We start from the raw sequence: 11,041 nt of genomic DNA, 5'->3' as shown, positions 1-11,041 counted from the left end.
CTATTCTAATTGGTATAACATAAACAGAAAGTAGTTTAATAAAATTTTGAATGTAAGACACTAAAACCTTGTGTCATGCTTAGTAAAGGGTACCCCTGCCGAAAAAGTTAAGTGTGTCGCGCCGCGTGGTCCTATTTTGTGGGGTTGCCTCGCTGGGCTTCATGGTTAGTGTCGGCCCTTCTATCGACTCTAGGATGTGCAACACCCTCTTCTGTAGTGGTATCTACACCAGCAGTAGCCATATCTACTTATTTCTAACTTACACTACTTATAGTACTTCGGCTGACTTTCTTACTTTTCAGGCTTTCTTTACTCTAACCAACCTGTGGTTAGCTACTCCAAAAATCCTCGAGACTGCTCCAGTTGTAAAGAGTAGCGCCCTTGTGGGCTTAATTGTTGTAGTTTTAATTAAAACTATTTGTTACACCAAATTTATTTGTTGGAGGATTTGCCGTGATGAGTGGAGCCACAATCGCTAACTCAGGTAATTTACAGTTAGAACAAAGAAACAGAGCCCAAGACCAATAGTGGCCTGAATAATCAAGGGAAGTCTAAGAAATTTCCTTTCAGAGACATAAAAAGGAGTATGATGATTAGTGACCATTTGTTCAGTCTTATCAATCCTTTTGTTTTTCCTCCTGTACAATAGCCACTGACGAAGGTACTCATCCAACTGACTAGTTCTAGTATCGAAGGGCTTTTTGGGTAGTGACTTGTTGGAGACAAAAGATACTACTGAAATGCTATTCTTACACACACCTCTAATTTAGATTCCAAAATGGCGAAATTAAGAGTACTGTTTAAAAATTATAAAACATCTACACTTCACGTGATTGTTATCAATTAACTTGCTATGTAGGTTGAATTAATTAGAAATGATTGATATGATCTCCCCGATTGATTTGATTTTGACAACAGTATATCAAAGCACAGATTATAAATACCTTAATCTTAAGTGAATGCTTAAAAAGATTTAGATTCTGCTTACCACATACTCTCTAATTTTAATTATCGTTGTGTTTTGGGCTGCACTTATCAAGCGCCTTTATTATTTTCTAAACTATTTAAAACATTTTTGTACTTTATTACAATTAGTTATATTTGTCTAATATACTATTATCATTGAAAATTACTTGTCTAGTGTACCACAATCCTTGGCTTATATCAATTTTTAAAGGCATCGGTTTAGTATTAATGGTAGCTGTCTAGTCTATTACAGGTATTATATACACGATGTTAGAAAAACAGGTAGGTTCCAAAAGTCTCGAGAGAAATGAATAAAAACACTATAACTCGAGCGCTTTCGAAAGGTGGACCTTTCTTCTTCATGGGCAAACAGGTATTATATATATATATATATATATATATATATATATATATCCATTCAGTTTAGTATAACTACTCAAAATAGTGTGCGTAGTTGATGAAAATAATTGTTAATCAGTTGTTCACAAACTTAAATTTCTGAAAAATCATACTGGTTTATTTTAATCAGAAGTGGACAAGACGAGGACGAACTTTAGTACACAAAAAAGTAGACCTTTGCCTTGAAGCCTACGACCGGCATGACGTTGCGGTTGTAGGCTGCACTCTATCTACTTATTCCCAGCAGTACGACTTTACTGTGGAACTTCAAATTATTACAAATCATTAAAGTTTAATACATATTTCCTAAGTTGTTTAAAGTTTTTATTTATTCTATCACTATTTAAATACTTATCTATATTTTCAATTTTATTTAATATTCAATAGTGATGATAAATGCATCTTACTAAACACATTATATTTAGAACAGATATAGTGTGTATATGTTTTGGAAAACAAATTCAATAAATTGAAAAAAAATTATAATGAAAACTTGTGTTACACGTTGTTGGTGGCAAGCTGTTTCACAAACTACTGAACAGTACAGACTTAATTAGAAGTCAATTGAACTACACCTGTTAAAAGCTATGATGTAATGTTTCAGATTTTTACACATGAAGTGTATTATAATTATCTTTCCTAGACATTTGGCTTATGAATGACAAAAATAAGGCTTACTTAATTTTGTCCACTGTTTTTAAGTCACAAATAATTTAAAACTAATACACAAGCTAGAAATATACCACCTTATTGTGGTAATGATGCATATCTTGAAATTGAAACCCATTTTTATGAATTTTAAATGTTTTGTACATGCATTATATGACAAATTTTTAAATAAAAGTTAATATTTTACCAAATTTTCCACAAAAACGAAATAACAGTTATCACTGAGTGAATTTTAATTTCATAATAAGTACTCACTATGGCAAAATCTTCATTATTATTTTTCAGATGTTTGAGATGATTTTAAAACAAAAAAATCAATAAACTACCAATACTATTTTACAAAATCTTGATGATCAATGCATCATGTGTATGCAACTTAGTTACCATGTGATTACTTCTTGTTTATACTAAAGGAGCTAATACATGTACAACAAACATACCAATAAATCATAAGACTGCTAGATGAGATACTAGTACCTAAAAAAACCATAATATTACAATCATATGAATACATCCTGCACAAAACATTTGAAACAGGAGATTGCATTTTGAGTCACTTATAAAAAAGTTTCAATTTCAACTGCAACTCATCAATAAAGTAGGAGAACTTTAAAGTGCAAGGTCTGTAAAAATAAAAATAAAATAAAAAATAAATAAAAAAGTAAAAATAACTAAGTATTTAAAAAATCAAAAGATACAAACATAAAAAAACAATAGGAAAAACTAAGCAGGAGGTGGAAAGATAATGAGTTAAAGAATTTCAAATAAAGGATATCATAAAAATGATGTTCTTAACTAAATCTGTAATATCCTCTGGTTAATGTAATATTTGATCTCTGGATGGTAAACAACAACCAAGTCCATCTAAAGGACTGTCAACTTCCATGTTTAAATTTACACAATACTATGTTATTCTTCAAATGATCATATCTTTTCCTTTATATAATGAATAAACAAACATGATTTAGTGAATACTTAAATACATCTTGCATAGCAAGATATAAAGATTACCAAACCTTATCCTCTGAGTGACTAAATCATTTATTTCTTAAACAAATGAATGAACTTTAACTGTAATGAAAACAGATGTTTACATTATTTTACAACTTACTAGTATCAGAAATTATCAGGGTTTTCTTTCATTTCTTTAGCAAGTCGTTCATGTATTATATTTAACAGTGCAACTTCGCTTGATGGTAGATTGTAACTAACAAACACTTGTTTTCCTGTTTTCTGACTGAGTTTCAGTGCCAAACTAGATGATAATGTATCTATATGATCTCCCAGTAAAAATGTGGAACTAGGTAGTTTATCATATGGAGTTTTCATAGCTAGAGCTAGATTATGTAGTTTGTTGTCTTGTCCAATCCACAAAAAGAAACTGCCAACCATCTTCAATACAAAGAACTCAACAGTACTTCCAAATACAGTTTCTGAAAATTGATGTGTCCTCAGCGTTGGTAGAATTAAAAGCTGAGCAGAATCTTTACAATTCATTTCGTTGCCAATTCCAAAAAATTGCTATGCAATTTATTTTCTGTTTTTTATAAATCTGAAAATGAAAAAATATTGTAATTATAGCTTATAACACTACCTCACTATAGTGATTTATGGGATGATTATTTTCCTTACGGAGTTTTGCAAATATAAATTAATATGTAGAAAAGAATCAACAAATACTTTAAAAGATATTTCTCAATGTCTTAGAGAAAGATGGATGAAAGTGATTAATTATTTACATATTTGCACCAGAGCACATTTAAACTTGCTGTTAGTTATGCATTCAATCATATCACAAAATCAAGATACCTACAGTATTTCTGGTGTGTAAAATTTACCACATAAACACAGTTATACTACACTTAAGGTTTGTCTTTATATAGTCAAATGAAGAAAAGAGCAGAACTTATAGTTTATTTCTACATCATAAAATACTGTGGTCCTTATATCATATAACCTTAACAATTAGACTATAAATTCTCAAAATTTGGACATCTGTAACATTTCCCAAAATCTACCACTTTTGTGCTTACATTATAAGAATGTATGGCATACCCTCTCAGAATATCAGCTGTTTATGCGTAATATTATTATTAAATATATTAATATTTTTAAACACTATTAAGTAGATGATGTTTATTACATTATTTTGAACTAAAATGGGATATCTAACCTACATAAAAGACAGCGTGTGCCACATTACGCTTGATCTCTTGAAATAGGAGTCATAAGGGCCAAAATAGTTCGGTTACTGTCTTTCCATTATGATTTTATTTGCAAGGGGACTTTGAGGGGTGTGTGGGTGGGGTGAATGTTGGGATCACCTAGTCTAAAACCAAGAGCATAAAATCTATCATGAAAGTAAAACATTTAGTAAAAGTATCAATTCAATTTTAAACTTAAATCATTTCTGAATTAAGCTATTTTCTGTTATATCACCAATGTTTTTAATAAAAAACAAACCTCTTTAATCAACAGAGACTCTAAGTTACGAAATCAACAAATATATTTCCAGTTTTTTTGTCTAAACATTTGATTTTATACGTTCAGTACACAGACTAACAACAATATTAGGTAGTGTTACCAAAAACACACTGGCTTTTCTATATAATATAAGTTGTTAATTTAACTGATTCTTACCAATACTTATTTCATGAATATGCCACAAATTCATTTCATGAATGATCTTAATTTTGATTGGCTCACACAAAAATCTACTGACATCTGACTGCCTCAAATGCACTTTTCTGCCTCTTCATTGGTCAAGTTTGATTTTACAAAATTTATTTATCTCAGTTACATATTAAACGTGAGGTTAAGGTATGCTATTGGGTGGAGGTGGTAGTACTTGCTCCGTCATTTTGAATGGGACATATGCTAATAATTTATCATTTCTTTTCTATATTACTGTTATCACATTTTTCACAACACTCCTGTTTCATTGAAATATATACACCATTACTTTGTTATTACTATTGTCTGTAAACATACTTTGTAGACACCATAAAAGGGCATGCTAATGCATTTTCAGTTAAAAACAATGCAAGTTATCAAGCAGTAAAATATAAGACTGAGGGACTTGTTAAAGCAAGAGATTTAAGTACATAACCAAATGCAAAAAATATAGTTTTGAGATTAACTACTACTCAGTATACCTTTGACTTCCCATGATTTGTAGTTCAACTACAAATCATGTGAAGTCAAAGGTATACATATTACAAACTCTTTGTGATATCCAAAAACTAAATTAATAAACTTCACGTCAAATACTAGTTATTTATACGCTAATTTACTTATAATGAGGTATTGATTATTTTTAGAAAAGTGCTTGAAGATAAAACTTATAACAATAAAAATCAGTACAAACATTTGTAATCCATTCAAAGTTGAATCTTTACACTTTACAACCAATGTAAAAATATCCAATGATGTTCAACATTTAGCTTATACAGGCTACTGTTCTACTAGAATTATAACAGTGGAAGAGCAAGATAAACCCGCTTGGTTCACAACAAATAACATTGCCTTCTATATTTAGTTATATTTAAATATATTTAGTCACTAGGCCTACATATTAACAATAACACACTACTGTGAGTGTGTGTGTGCTAGAACCACATGGTATAGTTATACAACATGAACGTTTTTAGGCCTACATTAACCATTTTATGCAGTTAAAATTTACTAATAGGTTGCAAATATATACATATTATGTATTTTGTTAACTTAAATATACATTCATTATAAGAGTACAAGTAATATTTATTGAAACATCCCATCACCTAACTTATTAGTTGCGTATTCATATTCGATTAAAGCGACCTCTAAAAAAATATATTATTTTTAAATTAAGAAATAAAGAAAGAAGATTCCGGGATTGTCATGATTGAAATAATTTTTAATTTCAACTTTCCGTAATTAGTACAGAATATAGTCTTATTCAGATGTATTCATGTAATATTTTTTTCTAGCATTCATAAAGTTTTTGCATGTAGTTAATCACATCTGTGTTGACTGGATGTCTCAAGGTCGCAAACCTGTGCTAATCCTTTTACACAGGTAATGGCTGGCTATATATTGCAACATTCGTGCTTGAATCTCAAGCTAGTGTATATATGTTTCTCTACACACTTCTTTGGAAGTAGCTTATTCAAACAGGCAATACAGAAACATGAAAACATGGCTTGGGCTAACATTATGTGTTCAACAGTGGTTGAAGTATGTAGACTGTGGACTTGGGATACATGACTTTTGTTATTTCACACAAGTATTTAAGTTATTTCAATAGTTCTGGCTCTCTTACTCATGATCTATTGTGGTCGTTGTTTATTATTTTGCAACAATCAACTCAAATAGCCAGACGATACAAAAGAAGAATCCTGGCCAGTAATTGTTTAATAAAGAATTTTATGTTTAAAACTACACTTATGTTTGATTGTTTTCCTCTATGTTCCGTTTTCAATTTATTATGAACTTAACAGTTCTGAACATGAAATTTATGGTAACTTTTTGGCTTTTCTGTTAGACGTTACTGCACCTCAATACCACAAGACGCATACACATGTTAATTTGTGGTATAAAAGACACACAAAATAAATATCCTGGTCTATGATAACATGGCAATTATATGCTGCATATGTAGATTATGGTTAAAAAGGCAGACACAGGCTATTTATCCTGGTCTGTGGTTATATACAATACGTATTGTTGTGTCAGCCCAGATGACCAATACACAGTGCAGGTGTTGTCCTGAAGGCATAAGAGACACACACTAGACATTTTATTTTGTGGAACACGATATGCACAGACACATTATAAAAGAAACATTACATATGATGACACATGATATCATAGAGTAGTATAATATATACATGTGCTGGCCTGTGGTCAAGTGGGAGAAAAATACAACAGTTGTTGGTTTGTAACCATATGGCAGATGCATACAACTTATGTTGTCTGTATTCGCGTCACAGACGCACACACTACGCTCATGGTTACTTGAGAGGCACGCATGCACGTGTTAGCTTGTTTCCATGTTGATTTATGGTCATATCGTTGGTTCACATTACATGTGTTAATCCTTGGTCATACGATACACATGCTTCATGTGTCACTTTGTGATCATATGACAAATACATATTGCACACAACTACCTAACTCTCATGACAGACACAAACGACATGTGAGGGTCAGTGGCCAAGTGGTTGATACATACTACATGGGTGAGCCAATGGATGTTAGAGACACACACACACAAAGCATACTATCTTGCAAAGGCAATGCTAGACATGACTTTCACTGCACATTTTAGCCTGGGTCATATAGCATAGACATTGTACATGTATTAACCAGTGGTTACTATATGTGGTAGCATGATCACATTGCAAACATATATTATACATGATAATCTATGACCACGTAACAGATACACACTATACAAGGTCGTGCTTTCACATAGAAAACACACACTACACCAGCTACATTGTTGTCTCATAGCAAACATGATACTCACTTTGCAGATATACATTACACATGATGACTCGTGATGATATGGTCTTTTGAAAAATATACACTGCACATGATGGGCTATGATCTCATGGAAGACAAACTACAAACAATATTATGGAATCATCAACTGATACATACTACACCTGTTTTTGTAGGACAAATACTATAGGTTTTCCCTGTGGTCACATGGCAGCATCATAATACACGTATTGGCAAGTAGTTATATGATAGATAACCACTATACATGTTGGATCTGGTTACTTGGGTGTCACACATACTAAACACTTTGGCTTGTGGTTACATGGAAGCATCACATTGCATATGTTGGTCTGTGGTAACAAGGCAGACAATACATTACACACGACAGATACTCTCTACAAATTTTGTATTATGGTCACGTGGGAGTCATACATACTAGATATTGACTCATGGTCACGTGGGGCATCATATAGCGCATGTTAATCTGTGGCTACATGGTAGAGTTAAGGTAGAAAAACACTGTATTATGACCCATTATCATTTAGCAGACATATACTACATGCTAAGACATACGCAACTACAAGTTATGACCTGTTGTCATTTGGCAAACACACGCTACATGGGATGGCTTATTGTCACTTGGCAGACATACATTACATGATTTGGCCAATTGTCACTTGGCAGATAAAATGACAGGCACTGTTTGTTATGGTCCATTGTCACAAGCAGACACACGCATACGAATACTACACATTACCAACTGTTGTGGCTTGACAGATGATAGACACAACTACATGCAATAGCCCACTGTCATTTGTCTGACAAAGAACGCACACATGCTACATATTATTATCTGTTGTCACTTGGCAAACACACACTACATGGGATGGCTTATTGTCACTTGGCAGACATACATTACATGTTTTGGCCAATTGTCACTTGGCAGAAACAAAGAACACACATTGACCTGTGATAGCGTGTCTAACACAGAATACATGTGATGGCGTAGGACTATAGCAGAATAAAATTTCAGATTCTCACCTTTGGTCACATGACATGACTGATAGTACACATACTAATACATGGCTTTAGGAAACACACACACCTACTACACCTGTTAACTTGTGATAGCATAGTAGGCATACACACATACTATATATGTTGGCCTGTGGCCACATGTCAGGTGCATACTATTCATGTTGTCCATGGTCTCGTGGCAAATAGATATTAAGCATGTTGGCTTTTGATCACCTGACAGATATATATATCATAGATGTTGTTCCATAGTAACATAACAGACTAAATCACAGACCTTGGCTTTTGTCACATGGAGGTGACATGTGTACAGCCCACAATTGCTTGAAATGACATATCAGATGCAAACTATACATGTTTTCACATCAGTTCATGGCAGACACATATTACAATGAGATGTCTTGTGATGAAATGTCAGAGCAATACACTACATTTATTGGCCATGATCAAAAGACAAAACACACACACTAAATATGGTAGACTCACACATGGTATTTTTAATCACCTGACAGACACATGCTGCAGACCAAATAAATATATATTTATACATTATCTCTCTGTCTCATGGTAGTATTATGATATTTGAGCATATCATGTAATTTTTACCTTCTATAGTAACATGGTAACTAAAAAATGATTCAGTTATTAGATGTTGTACTGTCATAGTAGTAATATGAAGTTATGAGATATCTAACTCCTATCTTGACTAGGCTGTTCTGGGAGGTCCATCAGCAAATCTTTCTGTATGAGAGATGGCTGACATATGGTTCCTGGATAAATAACTTCCTGAAAACTATACATGAGGATTAATACATTTTGGTTTGCTTGTTCTCTTCTTCAGAGGAAATAACCAACTTATACCACATAAATATCTATTTATGATGCATGCTCTATGAAGTTTGCTCCAAGGAGAAAAAAACCTGAGTAGAAATATTTGACACTTGGCTTTGCAAATCTCGACACTCGTTACACCTCTAGAGATGAAGTTGCGGGGACGCACCACTTGGCGATTGGAAACAAAGTAAATATACTTAAATAGTTTGATGTTACTTCTGTTTTCATTTTCACTATGGAGGATGAAGCGGAAAAACAATTGTAAGAGAGAAAAATTCAACACTAACACAAAAAACTAAGTAATTAATTATTATCATTGGATAAAGTCAATGTGCAGCTTTTGGTCTATTTCCAATTACAGACACAGAAACCCTAGTTCATAATTGCTCACAACACAAGTAGATCCCTGTATCAATATCAGATCCTCCAAGGTGATACTGGCCCGCCACAGTCCTTCTCCTCCAATATACTACTTGGAATCCAGGAATGCTGTCGTAAAGACAAATACATGTAGCTAGTGGAAGCACTGGTGTTACAACTTAAAGTCAAGAGCTTCATTATTGTTCTGGAAGATGTGTGATTTTTCTGGAACTCATCTATCCGAGAAGTAGTTTTTGTTGATTCGATTTCTGTCAGCGCTCAAATACATGGGGACTGTTTTTCTACCTTTATCAAGATTTCAGAGACGTTTTGCTGCGTGCACTCGAAGATTCTCCTACATCTGAAAACACAAATCTGCACTTTAAATGTCCACAGTAACCTGAGAAAAGAAAAACATTTGTGATTGAGTGACAGGAACAGGATGACAGAAAAGTATTGTAGTGAACATGACGTAACTGATGTTAATAATGAAATGAAACAGTTATATATAGCATGGCATACAGTTTCGATGTAGTAACAAAAGGAGCAGTTATTTACAGAGGTGATTTGAAAACGTTTCAAGGGCGAAATTGCATTGACCGGCTTCAAAATGATTGGAGTTTACCCTGTCCCAAACGTTTTCCAATTTATATCAGGGTAATTACTTTCTATTTTTGGCGTGACCATGGGGATACATTAAATTCTATATTGCCTGTATTGTAATATTTGCTAGGTTTATACTGTCCACTTGTTTTAAAATAATATATTAAAACAAGTAAAACAAATATTCATTACAGTATTGGTTATCACAACTGTATCCAGAGCTTAAAATAATTGTATTTTTCACTTTACAAATCGTCACTATGAGCTCTTTATCGCTAAACTCACAGCAACAAAATCTAGATCTATCTTTCAAACTAGAACATTCCACACACTACTAAACATTATGATACAATAACACTAAATTTTAACAATTCATTATCACCAATTCATAAATATTGTAGTACACAATTTACGATTCACAACAGTTATGTAAACAAACTTGTGATAAACTATTGCTTCAAAAATAACTAAATTTAACACTCATGCCATAAATGATAACACTCACATTAAATTTAAACTGAAATAGTTGTTTTCAGTTCATCAATAAAGTCTACTCATACAGATTGCTCCAAAATTATCAGTACCCTTAATTGCCTCACGAGGCCAGGTGGTTAGGGCACTCGACTCGCAATCTGCGGGTCGCAGGTTCGAATCCTCATCACACCAAACATGCTCGCCCTTTCAGCCG

The 11,041-nt window shown here is 32.9% G+C and overlaps 1 long non-coding RNA gene across 1 annotated transcript; it reads right to left on the bottom strand.

Annotated features, from left to right (window-relative positions):
- Nucleotides 1-1,456: 1,456 nt before the first annotated feature.
- LOC106469099 lies at nucleotides 1,457-5,863 on the bottom strand. Its single transcript, XR_002612802.1, has 2 exons — nucleotides 5,817-5,863; nucleotides 1,457-3,586 (listed from the first exon to the last, which is right to left on the bottom strand). It is a non-coding gene; the product is annotated as an uncharacterized LOC106469099 (long non-coding RNA).
- Between the last annotated feature and the right edge of the window lie 5,178 nt (nucleotides 5,864-11,041).

The sequence above is a fragment of the Limulus polyphemus genome, unplaced genomic scaffold (genome assembly GCF_000517525.1).
Source record: "Limulus polyphemus unplaced genomic scaffold, Limulus_polyphemus-2.1.2 Scaffold3302, whole genome shotgun sequence".
Classification (NCBI taxonomy): domain Eukaryota; kingdom Metazoa; phylum Arthropoda; class Merostomata; order Xiphosura; family Limulidae; genus Limulus; species Limulus polyphemus.
Note: the sequence above shows the minus strand (reverse complement) of the source record. Positions and strands in the feature narration are given on the sequence as shown.